The following is a 12,775-nucleotide window of genomic DNA, read 5'->3' as shown; positions in this document are numbered from 1 at the left end:
ATCAAATATTCTCATTAAGCTGGCATTGTTGCCCCCATTTTCCAGATCAGGAGACTGTGCATTAGAGAGGTTATATAAAGTAGGGTCACTTGACATTGAATGTGGATCTGCCAAGCCCAGGTTGGGGATGATCACCTTGGATAGACATCAGTTTTGGTTTTCAGATAAGTAAATGATGTGCAACGAAATACAATCTTAAGTGATTTGGAAATAAGTGATTCGTAATAGACTTCAGCTCTCATTTACTGTTATTCCATGTAATATTAACTATTAAAAAGGAGAGTATTTACTTCTCACAGTTTTAAAGAATGGAAAGAATGAAAAAGAAGAAAGTGTGAAGGACACAACTTTGGTAAAAACAATTGTGTCCATATAGAAGGAACATTTGCAAAATATAAAGAAAACAGACTGTATGAAATAGGACTCAAATTCTGTCCTGTGTTGGCTTATGATGCCATGTGGTCTCTTGACTCCTTTCTCGGGAATTCAGTTACCCATCATTTGTAAAGTAGTCACATAATTTCCTTCAAGCTCTCCGAAGGAGCTACAGAAAATTAAACAATGATTTTATGTCATTGCCTTGCGAAGGCTCTGGGAGCTATTCAGCTCACCCACATTCTATCAAGATGTTGTTATGGAAAGAATGAGCTCTTTGTAACACAAGGCAAGACAATTTCAAGAATGTGGTGTTGTGTGTGTGCCATAATCATTATAAAAATATCAATTCAAGTAATCCACAGCCATCTCAGGATTTATCTCTTTGATCTCATTCTGCACTGTATCATTTCATTATAAAATGATCAAAAGAAGCCCTTTTGTAAATTGTGACTCAGAGTGTAGTTCATATGCGTTAAGAACTGGATCCTCCACACCTCCCTTAATTCCACATCCTAAATTGAAAGCAAAGCAAGCGTGGCCGACTTGGTTCTGCAGTTCACACTTTCTTAATCATTAAGTTTGATCATATTAATGATGGACAAACAGAATCAATAGTGAAATAAGGATACAGAAAATCGAACTGACTGTTTTGCGCTATAGTCATTGAATTTCCCAGTCAATTCAATATTTTGCTTTTTATTGTGATGAAGAGATGTATAATATATTCTTCCATAATTTATTTGTTTTATTTAGACAAGTCTATGTTTATTGGGAGGCAGGTGAGCATATTGCTTAAGTAAACAGTGAAAGTAAGATGGCCTATGTTCAAATCCTGGCTCAAATTTCTCATGTATCAGAATCACCCAGAAGACTCCTTGCAACACAGATTATTAGCTTTATCCCCAGTGATCCGATTAAGCAGGTCTGAGATAGAACGTAAGAATTTGTACTTTTAGCAAATGCTGCTAATCTAAAAATAACACTTTGGGAATCACAAATGTCAATTTCCCTGACCCTTAGTTTTCTCATCTATAGAACAGAGATAGTTCATACTTTATGAAGTTGTTAATTTTCACACAAACTGATTTAGAGGCAAAGCTGCCCCAAATTCAGTATATTCAGTCGAAATGATAACAATCGAAGAAATTGTGCTCTTTAAATTAAGATATTTAAGTAAACCCTAAATGTGATAGTCTGGATTTAGATTAAAGATACAAGACCAATTTATCACTTTCATAAAAGAATTTTTGTTTATCAAGGATTTTCGATTAGACCACATGAGTATTCATCTTCTTTATATTGTTTAAAGCCGACTTTGATTTATCCCTAGAAAACACGCTCTTGGTTGCCAGTTCTTCTTTCTTGTTTCCCTTTTATCTTTGTCTCTCAATTCCTTCAGATGCCCATCAGAGTGGACACATGTTTTAGGAGAGGCTGTACACACTTCCCTCCCTACGGTGTCCTGGTTAGCCTAAGCCCCTTACAGGATGCAATTTTGGTCAGTGAAAAATGTGGGTCAGTCTTCTGGGGGAGGAGGGAAATAATCTTCTTTTAGTTAGTTACCTTCTTCTGCTGGATCTTGAGGTATCTGTAGTTTGGCTGGCATTGTTACAACTGTCTCATGACCACAAGGGGAGCTACCCTGAGGACAATCTGATGGAAGAAAGACAGACATCCCAGCCTCTGATTACGTGATTGAACCACAGAATTAACTAATACTGGATGTAACGTACCTTCAAACTCCCTATTATATGAAATATGATATTTTCCTTATTTTTAAAGCCATTTTCAACTCTATTTTTGGTTATTTGCTGCTAAAGCTTTTTTAACTGGTGGACCAATTTGTAAAGCATGTTATTCTGGAAATTAATTAAAATGATCAGAGTAGTGGAATGTCAGGGTCTCCTTTCAGCTCCAGAATTATAAGGACAATGTGATTGAGTAAATTATTTAACTTTGCTTGGCTTCAATTTCCTCTTTGTATAGTGGCTGGATGGTTCATCTCCAAAGTCTTTCAAAGTTGAAAATGCTGGGACTATTTGATTCCATGCCACATGAAACATATTGATGCAATGTCTCATAAACAATAGTATTACAGATATGTAACCTAATAACTAAATAATGCAATGACACCTGTAACATAATGACCACACAATGTGCTTTTATAACAATTTAATATCATACTAATTATATCTGCTGATTTACTTTGAAAGAGTGTCTGGTTACTACCATAGTGGAGTTAGTTGAAAATTACAGCTCTTCTTAAACAAGAAATAGTACTTCAAATTTGAGTGGAAACCAAAAATAATACTTCTCAAAAGTTTTCACTAAACATAAATATGGATTTGATGAGTATTTTTTTTTTAAAGTTATGTGTTAGGATGATAAACGAGAATATCAATTTTTTTCCTTTTAGAAATATGTACTCTTGCTTCTTCTTCACCTTTATGTGGCTTCAAAGTGGTGGCTAAATAAGGGTGGTAACACATAAATACTATATGTGTTCTATGAAAACATTTCTTTTGTGGTGAGGACAAATTTCCTAAACTGTGTGACTCAGGTGTGCAAGAATGCCGTAGAAAAATTTCCCTATAATTGCACTTGGTTTTTGGTCCCATGTCCATGAATGGCAAAAAGTAAAATAAATCAAGTAATGAGAAAGCATGTCGTTTTCTGACTTTTGTTAGCACTTCCTGGGGAAGTCTTAGGCAATTCAAGGTACAATAGCCTCCACTTTCCCCTTTCCTTCTTTTTAATTCCAGAACGGGTATATACCAATGAAGAAGATATATGTGGTCCAGGCCAACGGCTTTAATCCCAGTGGCTTTAACTGATACATAAAAATTCTTTGCTCTTAGATCATTGGCCTTTATCCCTGTTGCATCCATTGTTGATTGTGAGTTGTTTTTTTCTGATTCACAAATTTACAAACTGCTTAACCACTTCCTTATTCCAGCTGGGAACAGAAGAAAAGACTAGATGCTCTTCCATTGCCCGCTAGGCAGGTAAACAACTCAGGGTTAAGTGAGTAGCTTCCTCAAGTATTGGTTTATTCCTTTCTGATGTCTGATGTCTATGTCTGTGCCTGTGTTTGTGCCAAAGCCTGTGTCTTTGTCTATAGCCACCATCGGCTACAACCCTGTCTGGTATCTGCTGTATCATTCTCATACGTTTGTGTTGGCAGCATCTACAATCTTTGCCTGACAGGGTTCCCACCATTTTTACCCTGGTAGGACCAGGATGATGTCAGAATGGAAATCTCGTGTGACTCACTACCACCTCAGACCTCACACAAGAAGCAAGACACAAGTCTGTTCTCCTGTGTGCACACCCAAACCTTGGGTTCTTTATCAAACCCTCAATCCTGTAGCTCAGCCTTGCTCAGTAGCAGCAGATCCCTGGCTCCCCCAGTTTCTGATCTCCAAGGCATGTCCTTCTGATTCTTTCTTTCACAGATGGCTGAATGTTTAAATTCTTTGAGGTTAGACGACTGCCCTTCTGTTATCTCACATACCTTCAAGTCTGTTATTGTCTGCAGTCTGTGCTGTGAGCTCCTTAGGAGTCTAATCTTGATATGCAAAACCATATACTCAAACAAAAAGGTGTATCATATAATAAGCCTAGTCTTTCCCATTCAAGGTTCTACTCTACTTTGAGTTCAGAAAATGAAAAACCAGAAAAGGAAAAAAAAATGAAGAAAAGAAACCCTGTTTTTATTATTTCAGAATTTTGTTCTGTCATACTCCAAAAATCAGGCAAACTGATTTTCCTTTTCTTTTTAATCTGTGCAAGTGTGTGTGTGTGTGTGTGTGTGTGTGTGAGACAGAGAGAGAGAGAGAGTGTAAACTTGCCTTTTTTCTTTTCTTCTCCCTCTTCAATCATTGTAACTTTCTGTCTCCATAGTGTCTGCCAAGGTCATGACTTTTTCTCTTCTCACTGCCATCATTTATTGCAGATTTTTAGTGCTTTTTCTTTGATTATTATAAAAATCTACCAACTGATTTTTACATTTCTCTTTTATGCTTATTATAGTTCCTGCTACATAGAGATTTGTTCATTCATTCATTCAATCATTCAAAAAACATTTACTGAGTGCCAGCAGGGCTCCTTGTGCTGGTCTAGACACTGATGATTTAACATTGAGAAAGTGACAAAAAAAAACTTCTCCTTAGAGACTCGTAGCCTTTTAGGAGAGACAGTTTGAAAACGAAATGATTAAAGAAGTGTGATAAGAGCAAAAAGTGAACATAGAAGGGTCATCTAATTTAGTAAGGGAGGCCAGGGAATACTTCATGCAAGCAGTGATTTTTAAAGATAAATGCTAAAGGATGAATAAGACTTAGGCAGAAGGAATATAACTGGCAGAAAAAGTTTTTGTGGAAAAGACCAGCAATGAGAGAAATTCCAGGTATTGGGGTGGGACAGGCAGAATGAGATTGAAGTACAGGAAAGGTTATCAAGAGCCATGCTAAGAAATCTGGACATCATCTTAAGGGCAATGGAAAGTGATTGGTGGTAGGGGAGTAATTGAATCAGGTTTGGGGTTTAGATGCATTTGGGATTAAGTAGATTAGAAAGAACTGGATGCACAGTCTAGTCAACAAGCTGAGGCTATAACCCAAGTGAGTGATGTTGATGAACTACATTAGGAGAGAGCAGTGGGAATGGCGAGGTGTGGAGATATTTGAAGAACTGGTTAGTACTAGGGGAATGCATATGGGGAGGGAGCCAGGGTGAGGTTAGAATGATCTTGGGCAACGCTGTGCTCAGTGAGCATCATTCACTGAGGCAGTGGACCCAGTAAGACTAGGATACCATGAAGATGGGATTTGATCAGTGTATTAGTCAGGGTTCTCTAAAGAACCAGAACCAACAGGAGAGATCTTTAAATACAAGATTTATAAAAGTGTCCCATGCAATGGTGGGTAGGCAAGAGTCCCAAATTCATAGAGTAGGCTGCAAGGCTGGCAACTCCGATGAGGGGTCTCAATGAACTCCGGAGGAGAGGCTCACTGGCTGAAAAAGTAACGAAATTTTTCTCTTTTCCATTAAGTCTTCAAATGGATAAAGATTGAGATGGTATAATTTAGGAATGCCTAGAGTGTGCAATGATGGTGATTAAATGAACAAATTAAAAAATGTTTTTGCAGGAGGAGGAACAAAGGAATGTCAATAGTACAGGGTGTTAAAAACAGATGGCCATCCATATTCTAAAAATTCAACTTCTGTGTGAGACTAAAGGGAGAATTGTGTATTTGGTGCAAAACTTATATTTTGACTATTGCATTTCCTAATTTAACTTGTATGGTCAATTTAATTGAACACCATAAGTACGTGGAACCTTGGATAGAACATGAGATTTTGTTGGTTTGTCCAGGTTAGTGTGATGCCCCAATAAATCCCAGGGTGATTTAAATAGTGAATAAAGAAGTATTTGCAAAGTCCCCTTGGGGGAATGGGGAGAAAGGGGGAAAATTCAAATTCCCCATTTAGAGAATTCCTGATATTCTTGCAAGCAGTGGGGTCAACCAGATCAATAGACCAAGCTCTCAATCTTGGGGTTTGCCCCCAAGAAACTTATTCCTGCAGAAGATAGGCTAAGCCTACTTAAAATTATGCCATCAGAGTCACCTCCAGAGAACTACTTTTGTTGCTCAGATGTGACCTCTATGTATCTAAGCTAACACTGCAGGTGTGCTCACTGCTCTTCCCCCTCTACATGGGATATGACTCCCAGGAGTATAAATCTCCCTGACAATGTTGGATAGAAATCCTGGGATGAGCTGGGACTTGACATCAAGGGATTGAGAATACCTTCTTGATTGAAAGACAGAAGAGAGAAATGAAACAAAATAAAATTTTAGTGACTGAGAGATTTCAAACAGAGTTGAGAATTTATCCTGGAGGTTATTCTTATGCATTGTATAGATATCCCCTTTTTAGTTTATTGTGTATTGCAGTGGCTGTAGGGAAGTACCTGAAACTGTAGAGCTGTGTTCCCATAGCCATGTTTCTTGAAGATGATTGTACAATAATATAGTTTTTACAATGTGACGGTGTGATTGTGAAAACCTTGTGTCTCATGCTCCTTTTATCTGTATGGACAGATGAGTAAAAAATATTGATAAAAAAATAAACAAATAATAGGGGGAAAAAGGTTAAAATAAATTGAGTAGATTGAAATACTAAAGATCAATGAGAGAGAGGGGTAAGGGGTATGGTATGTATGAGTTTTTTCTTTTTTATTTCTTTTGCTGGAGAGATGCAAATGTTCCAAAAAATGATCACACTGCTGAATACACAACTATGTGATGATATAGTGAACCATTGATCAATCACCACATATGTTTGTATGTTTGTTTGTTAAGGTTTACAATAAAAATATCTTTAAAAAAAGTTTTCAAATGATTGGATCAAATCCAACTGGTTGGGTTATTTTATTTGCAGGAGATGTGTCCTGAGTTGATCGTAGATGTAATCAGCAATCAACTGACTGATGATTTAAGAAACAAGCCTTCTGGTTTATCAACCAGCCATGAAACATCCTTGCAGTACTGGCTAGGCCAGCGCTTGCATTACCAGACAACTGGGTAGCATCACCTGGCCAAATTGACACCAGAACTTACCATAACAATCAGAGATTCCAGAAACTCTAGAATCTTGCCCAAACTTGTTTACTAACATAGCCTCACAAGACCCCGTAGAAATGTGTACAAAAAGAAAGATGAGTAAAATAAAGAACTGTTAGCAGGGCTTTGGTCCCAAAGGCCAGAGCGAAAGTTAAAGACATGCTGGACCACAGTAGACTTGTATACTTTCTTGCAAAAGACTTAGTCTTGCTTATTTCTATTCCTGCGAAAACTGAAAATCTTTCTCCATTCTCTTATTTCTATTGTTAATTAATGCCTTCATAATAGATCACAAGCTTCGTGAGGACTGTTGATTTGTTTGACTTGTCTTTATTTATTCATTCAGCAAATATAATTGCATCTTTTTATATACCTGGCACTCTGCTAGGTTGGAAAGAAGGAATTTATTGCCAAATGGGGGAAATGACAAGAATCTCAGAAAGTATAAAGCAGTATGTTAACTGCTCTCACAGAGAGTAAATTAGGATCTGATGGGCATAGGAGAGTGCCTGAACCCAGTAATGGTGGAAACTCTTCAGCATATGTGCTAATGTTTTTCATAAACAATAGTACATAGTTACTGAAATAGTTTTTCTATTTTAAGACATATTCTTTGGGTTTTCCTCATATTTTTGCTCACCTCTGGCAGGCTGAGTTTGTTTGTTTACTGATTTTCCTATCATGGGCAGGTGGCATGCTGAAGAAAATGTGTGACGTGACCATAAGTAAGGCCAATTTCTTTAAGGACATTAAAAAATCAGTAATTTTACTTCAAAAGAGCATACACGTGTCAGTTAGTAGAGTCCTACCTTACAAGAAAATAAAAAGCAAGTCTAATAACTGGGTATCTATTTCATTGACTTTTAATCATTTTCTTCTGTTTGACAAATGATATCTTATTAATTTTGAAGAATGCTAGCTCATCTCATGGGTTTCAAGCCAACCTGACATAATAGGGCCCTTTTAACAACCCACTAGAAACAGTTGGTATAAAGTCCAAAATATTTCAAGTAATGAACATTTTTCAATTCACTAATAAGTTCTCTGTCAATCAACTATAACAGAAGAAAAGCCAATCATTAGACTCAAGGCAACTCACACTGGCTGGAATATTCCTATTGCTTGATGGACCTTTTTTTGGGAAAAAAAATTTGGTGACATCTATACGATCTAAAATGTCCCCCTTTTACCACATTCAGACATATACTTCATTGCTGTCAATTATATTTGAAATATTGTGTAATGAACACCATCAACAATTACCACAACTTTTCCATCAGCCCCACCAGAAATTCTGTACCTATTAAGATTTAACTCCTTGTTTCCTACCCATTCCTAGCCAATGGCAACTTGTAGTCTAGTTTTTAATTCAATGAATTTGCTTATTCTAATTGTTTTGTATCAGTGAAGTCATATAAAATTTGCCCTTTTGTGTCTTGCTAATTCAACTCAACTGACATCTTCAAATTTCATCCATGTTGTCACATGAATCAGAACTTCATTCATTTTTAATGTCAAATAACATTGCATTGTATGTATAAACCACATTCTATCGATCCATTCATCAGTTGATAGACACTTGGGTTTTTTCCATCTTTTGGCAATTGTGAATAATACTGCTATGAACATTGGCGTGCAAATATCTGTTTGAGTTCCTGCTTTTAATTCTTTTGACTATATACCCAGAAGTGAGATTGCTGGACCATCGGGTAATTCTATACTTAACTTTTTTGAGGCACTACCAAACTGCTTTCCACACCAGATGCACCATTTTGCAACCCCACTAACAATGAATGAGAATTACTGTTTGTCTACATCTTGCCCCACATTTGTTACTTTTCTTTTTTTTAAATAGTAGCCATTCTAGTGGGTATAAAGTAGCTTTCCATTCTGGATTTGGCCCCTTATCAAAAATCAATTAAAAGGGTGGACACCAGTGGCTCAGTGGCAGAGTTCTCACCTGCCATGCCAGAGACCTGGGCTTGATTCCCAGTGCCTGCCTATGTTAAAAAAAAATCAATTGAGGGATGCAGGGATGGTTTAGTAGTAGAACGCTCACCTTCCATGCAGGACACCCAGGTTAGATTTCTGGATCATGCACCCACCCCCCAAAAAATCAATTGGCTATAGATGTGAGAGTCTATTTCTGAACTCACAATTCAATTCTATTGGTCTCTATATCTATTCTTGTGTCAGTACCATGCTATTTTGACTATTGTAGCTCTGTAATACATTTTAAAGTCAGGAAGTGAGAGTCCTCCAATTTTGTTCTTTTTCAAGATGGTTTTTGCTATTCAGAATCCCTTACCTTTCAATTGTAAATTTGATGATTGTTTTTTCTATTTTCATAAAGAAGGCTGTTGAAGTTTTGAATGGGATTATGTTGAATTTGTAAATTGCTTTGAGTACAGTTGACATCTTGAAAATATTTAGTCTTCTAATTCATGAACATGGAATGTCCTTCCATTTATTACTTATTTGATATCTTTTAGTAATGCTTGCACAAAAGTCCTTTATATCTTGGTTAAATTTATTCCTAGATATGTGATTCCTTCACTTGCAATTGTAAATGGAATATTTTCTTAATATCTTCCTCAGATTGCTTATTGCTAGTATATAGAAACATTATAGATATTTGGGTGTTGACCCTGTACCCTACCACTGGATTCATTTATTAACTCTGGCAACTTTGTTGCAGATTTTTCAGAATTTTCTATACATAGGATCATGTCATCTGCAAATAGTGAAAGTTTTGTTTCTTTCTTACCAAGTTGTATGCTGCTGTAGTTTGAAAGCTGCCGAAATGTGATATACTAGAAACAGAATGGCTTTTAAAAAGGGGAGTTTATAAAGTTGCAAGGAAGGTGGATGAAGTTTGGGATTTCTCTTTCCACAGGGAGGGTACATGGTGTCATCTGCTAGCTTTCTTTCCCAGCTTCTTGTTTCATGGAGCTCCCCTGGGGTTCTCTGCCTGCATGGGCTCTGTTAGTTCTGGTGACTCTCTTGGCTCTGGTGGTTCTTTCCAAAATGGTTCCCTCTTAAAGGACTCCAGTAAGCAACTCCACCTTGAATGGGTGTAGATGTATCTAATCTAATCAAAAATTACCACCTGGAAACCGGGTGGGTCACATCTTCATGGATAATCAAAAAGCTCCCACTCAATAATGTTGATTGAGGATTAAAGAACATGTTTTTTCTGGGATATATAATAGCTTCAAACCTGGACAGATGCCTTTTACTTCTTTTCCTTGCCTAGTTGCTCAGGCAAGAACTTTCAGCACAATGTTGAATAACAGTGGTGACAGCAGGTATCCTTGTATTTTTCCCAGTCTTAGAGGAGAATCTTTCAGGCATTCACCATTAAATGTAATATTAACAGTAGGCTCCCCCCCCCCCCTTTTTTTTAATGGGCAGGCACCAGGAATTGAACCCAGGTCTCCGGCATGGCGGGCGAGAACTCTGCCTGCTGAGCCACCACGACCAGCCAGCAGTACGCTTTTCATGTATGTCCTTTACTATGTTGAGTGAGTTTCTTTCTTTTCCTAGTTTTCTCTTTTTTATTATCAAGAAAGAGTTCTAGGTTTTGTCAAATGTCTTTTTACATCAATTGAGATGATATTATTTCCCCCCCTTTTCCCTGTTAATGTGGTTATTATGTTAATTGATTTTTTTCGTGTTGCCTTCTGAGCTGACAGGGAAACCCCAGACATCTTTAGTGTTTCTTAAGTCAAGATATCTTTCTCTGGATGCTTAGTTTGGACTTTTTATGGCCTTAGAACTATAAATTTATAACTTAATAAACCCTGTTTATAAAAGCCAACCCATTTCTGGTACATTGCCTTCTGGCAGCATTAACAAACTTAAAACAGACACTCTATGTGGTTTGCCCTAGAGAACAATCTATGTGCAGTTGAAAAGAATATTTGTCTCGCTGTTTTGGGGTGTAAAGTTTTGTATATTTCTGTTAGGGCGACTTCATTTATGGTATTATTCGTGTTCTTTGTTTCCTTATTGATTTTCTGTGTAGATGTTCTATCTACTGATGAAAGTGATATACTGAAATCTCCAATTATTATTGTCGAGGTATCTATTTCTTCCTGCAGTTTTTTCACTTTTAATAAATTCTACTGATATATATTATATATTCACATACCATACAATCAACCAAAGTGTAAACTCAGAGGTTCACAGTATCATCATATAGATGTGTATTCATCATCACAATAGATTTTTGAACATTTTCAATACTCCAAAAATAAAAAATAAAAACAAGAATAAAAACAAAAGTGAAAAGAACACCTACACTATCTCATAACCACCATACCCTCTATTACTTATTTTTTTTTGTCTTTATTTTCTTATGCATCTGATCATATACTGGATAAATGGAGTGTCAGTCACAAGGTTTTCACAGAGTTACACCTTAAAAGTTCTATAGTTATGCAATCATTTTTAATAATCAAGGGTATTGGATTACAGCTCAACAGTTTCAACAATTTCTCTCTAGCTACTCCAATACCCCAAAAACTGAAAAGAGATATCTTTATATTGCGTAAGAATAACCTCCAGAATGACATCTTGGCTCTATTTGAAATCTCTCAGTCACTGAAACTTTTTTTTGTCTCATTTCTCTCTTCCCCATTTTGGTCAAGAAAGCTTCCTCAATTCCATGATGCTAGGGCCAGGCTCATCCCCTGGAGTCACATCCCATGTTGCCAGGGATATTTATACCCCTGGGAGTCATGTCCATATAGGGGGAGGGCAGCGAGGTCACCTGTGGAGTTGCCTTAGAGATAGAGAGAGCCCATTTGACCAAGAAAAGAGGTTCTCTAGGGGTAACTCTTTCACATAATCATAGTTTGGCTTAGCCCCTCCTTTGCAGAACAAGTTTCATAAGGGCAATCTGTAAGATCGAGGGTCTGTCCCATCAAAATGGCAGTTCCCAATGCTTGCAAGAATATCAGGTCTTCCCCAGCTGGGGAAATCTAGTATTTCCATATTGCCCTCAGTCTTTCAAGGAAAATTTGCAAATCTTTTTTTCTCTTCTGCCCAGTTTACTTTGGGATGTATTGGGGCATCACACTAACCTGTACAAACCAACAAGATCTTGCTCCCTATTCAAGGTTCCATGTAATTATGGTGTTCAAACAAGCTGACGACACAAGTTAACTTAGATAACGTACTACAGAAAATATAAATTTTGTACCAAATAAACATCTCTTCCTTTGGTTTCACACAGAAGTTGAAGTTTTAAAATACAGTCAATATCATCTTTAGTTTTGGTCTCTTTTATCTTCGTCCTAATCAGATCAGCTCCATTCATTCCTCCAATTGAAGTGTGAGCTCTTTTTCAGCTTTTAAAAAACACTTGCTGTATGGGATAATGCTGACCTTCATAGCTGCAGAGCTCTAGCTCTGAGTCTCAGGTGTCACACAGATACCCGAAGTTCCGGGGAATGACCAGGTTATACACAGAGAGCTCAACATCTCAGAATGTAGAAATAACAGTTACACCTCCTGAGTAGATGTGACTGCTGTAGAGCTTACGATCCAGGACCCTTTGCAATAGGCCCCAACCTGATAACCCATGTCTAAGAGTTTGTACATTATAGCTAGTCCATATTAGTGAGGCCTTATGATAATTGTCTTTTCATTTCTGTCTTATTCCACTCAACGCATTGTCCTCAAGTTCATTTATGTAGTTGCATACCTCACAACTTCATAACTTCTTATAGCTGCTCAATAGCCCGTCTTATGTATACACCACA

This window comes from Tamandua tetradactyla, chromosome 21 (genome assembly GCF_023851605.1).
Source record: "Tamandua tetradactyla isolate mTamTet1 chromosome 21, mTamTet1.pri, whole genome shotgun sequence".
In the NCBI taxonomy this organism is placed as follows: Eukaryota; Metazoa; Chordata; class Mammalia; order Pilosa; family Myrmecophagidae; genus Tamandua; species Tamandua tetradactyla.
The sequence above is the reverse complement of the archived record's forward strand: the minus strand, read 5'-3'. Positions refer to the sequence as shown.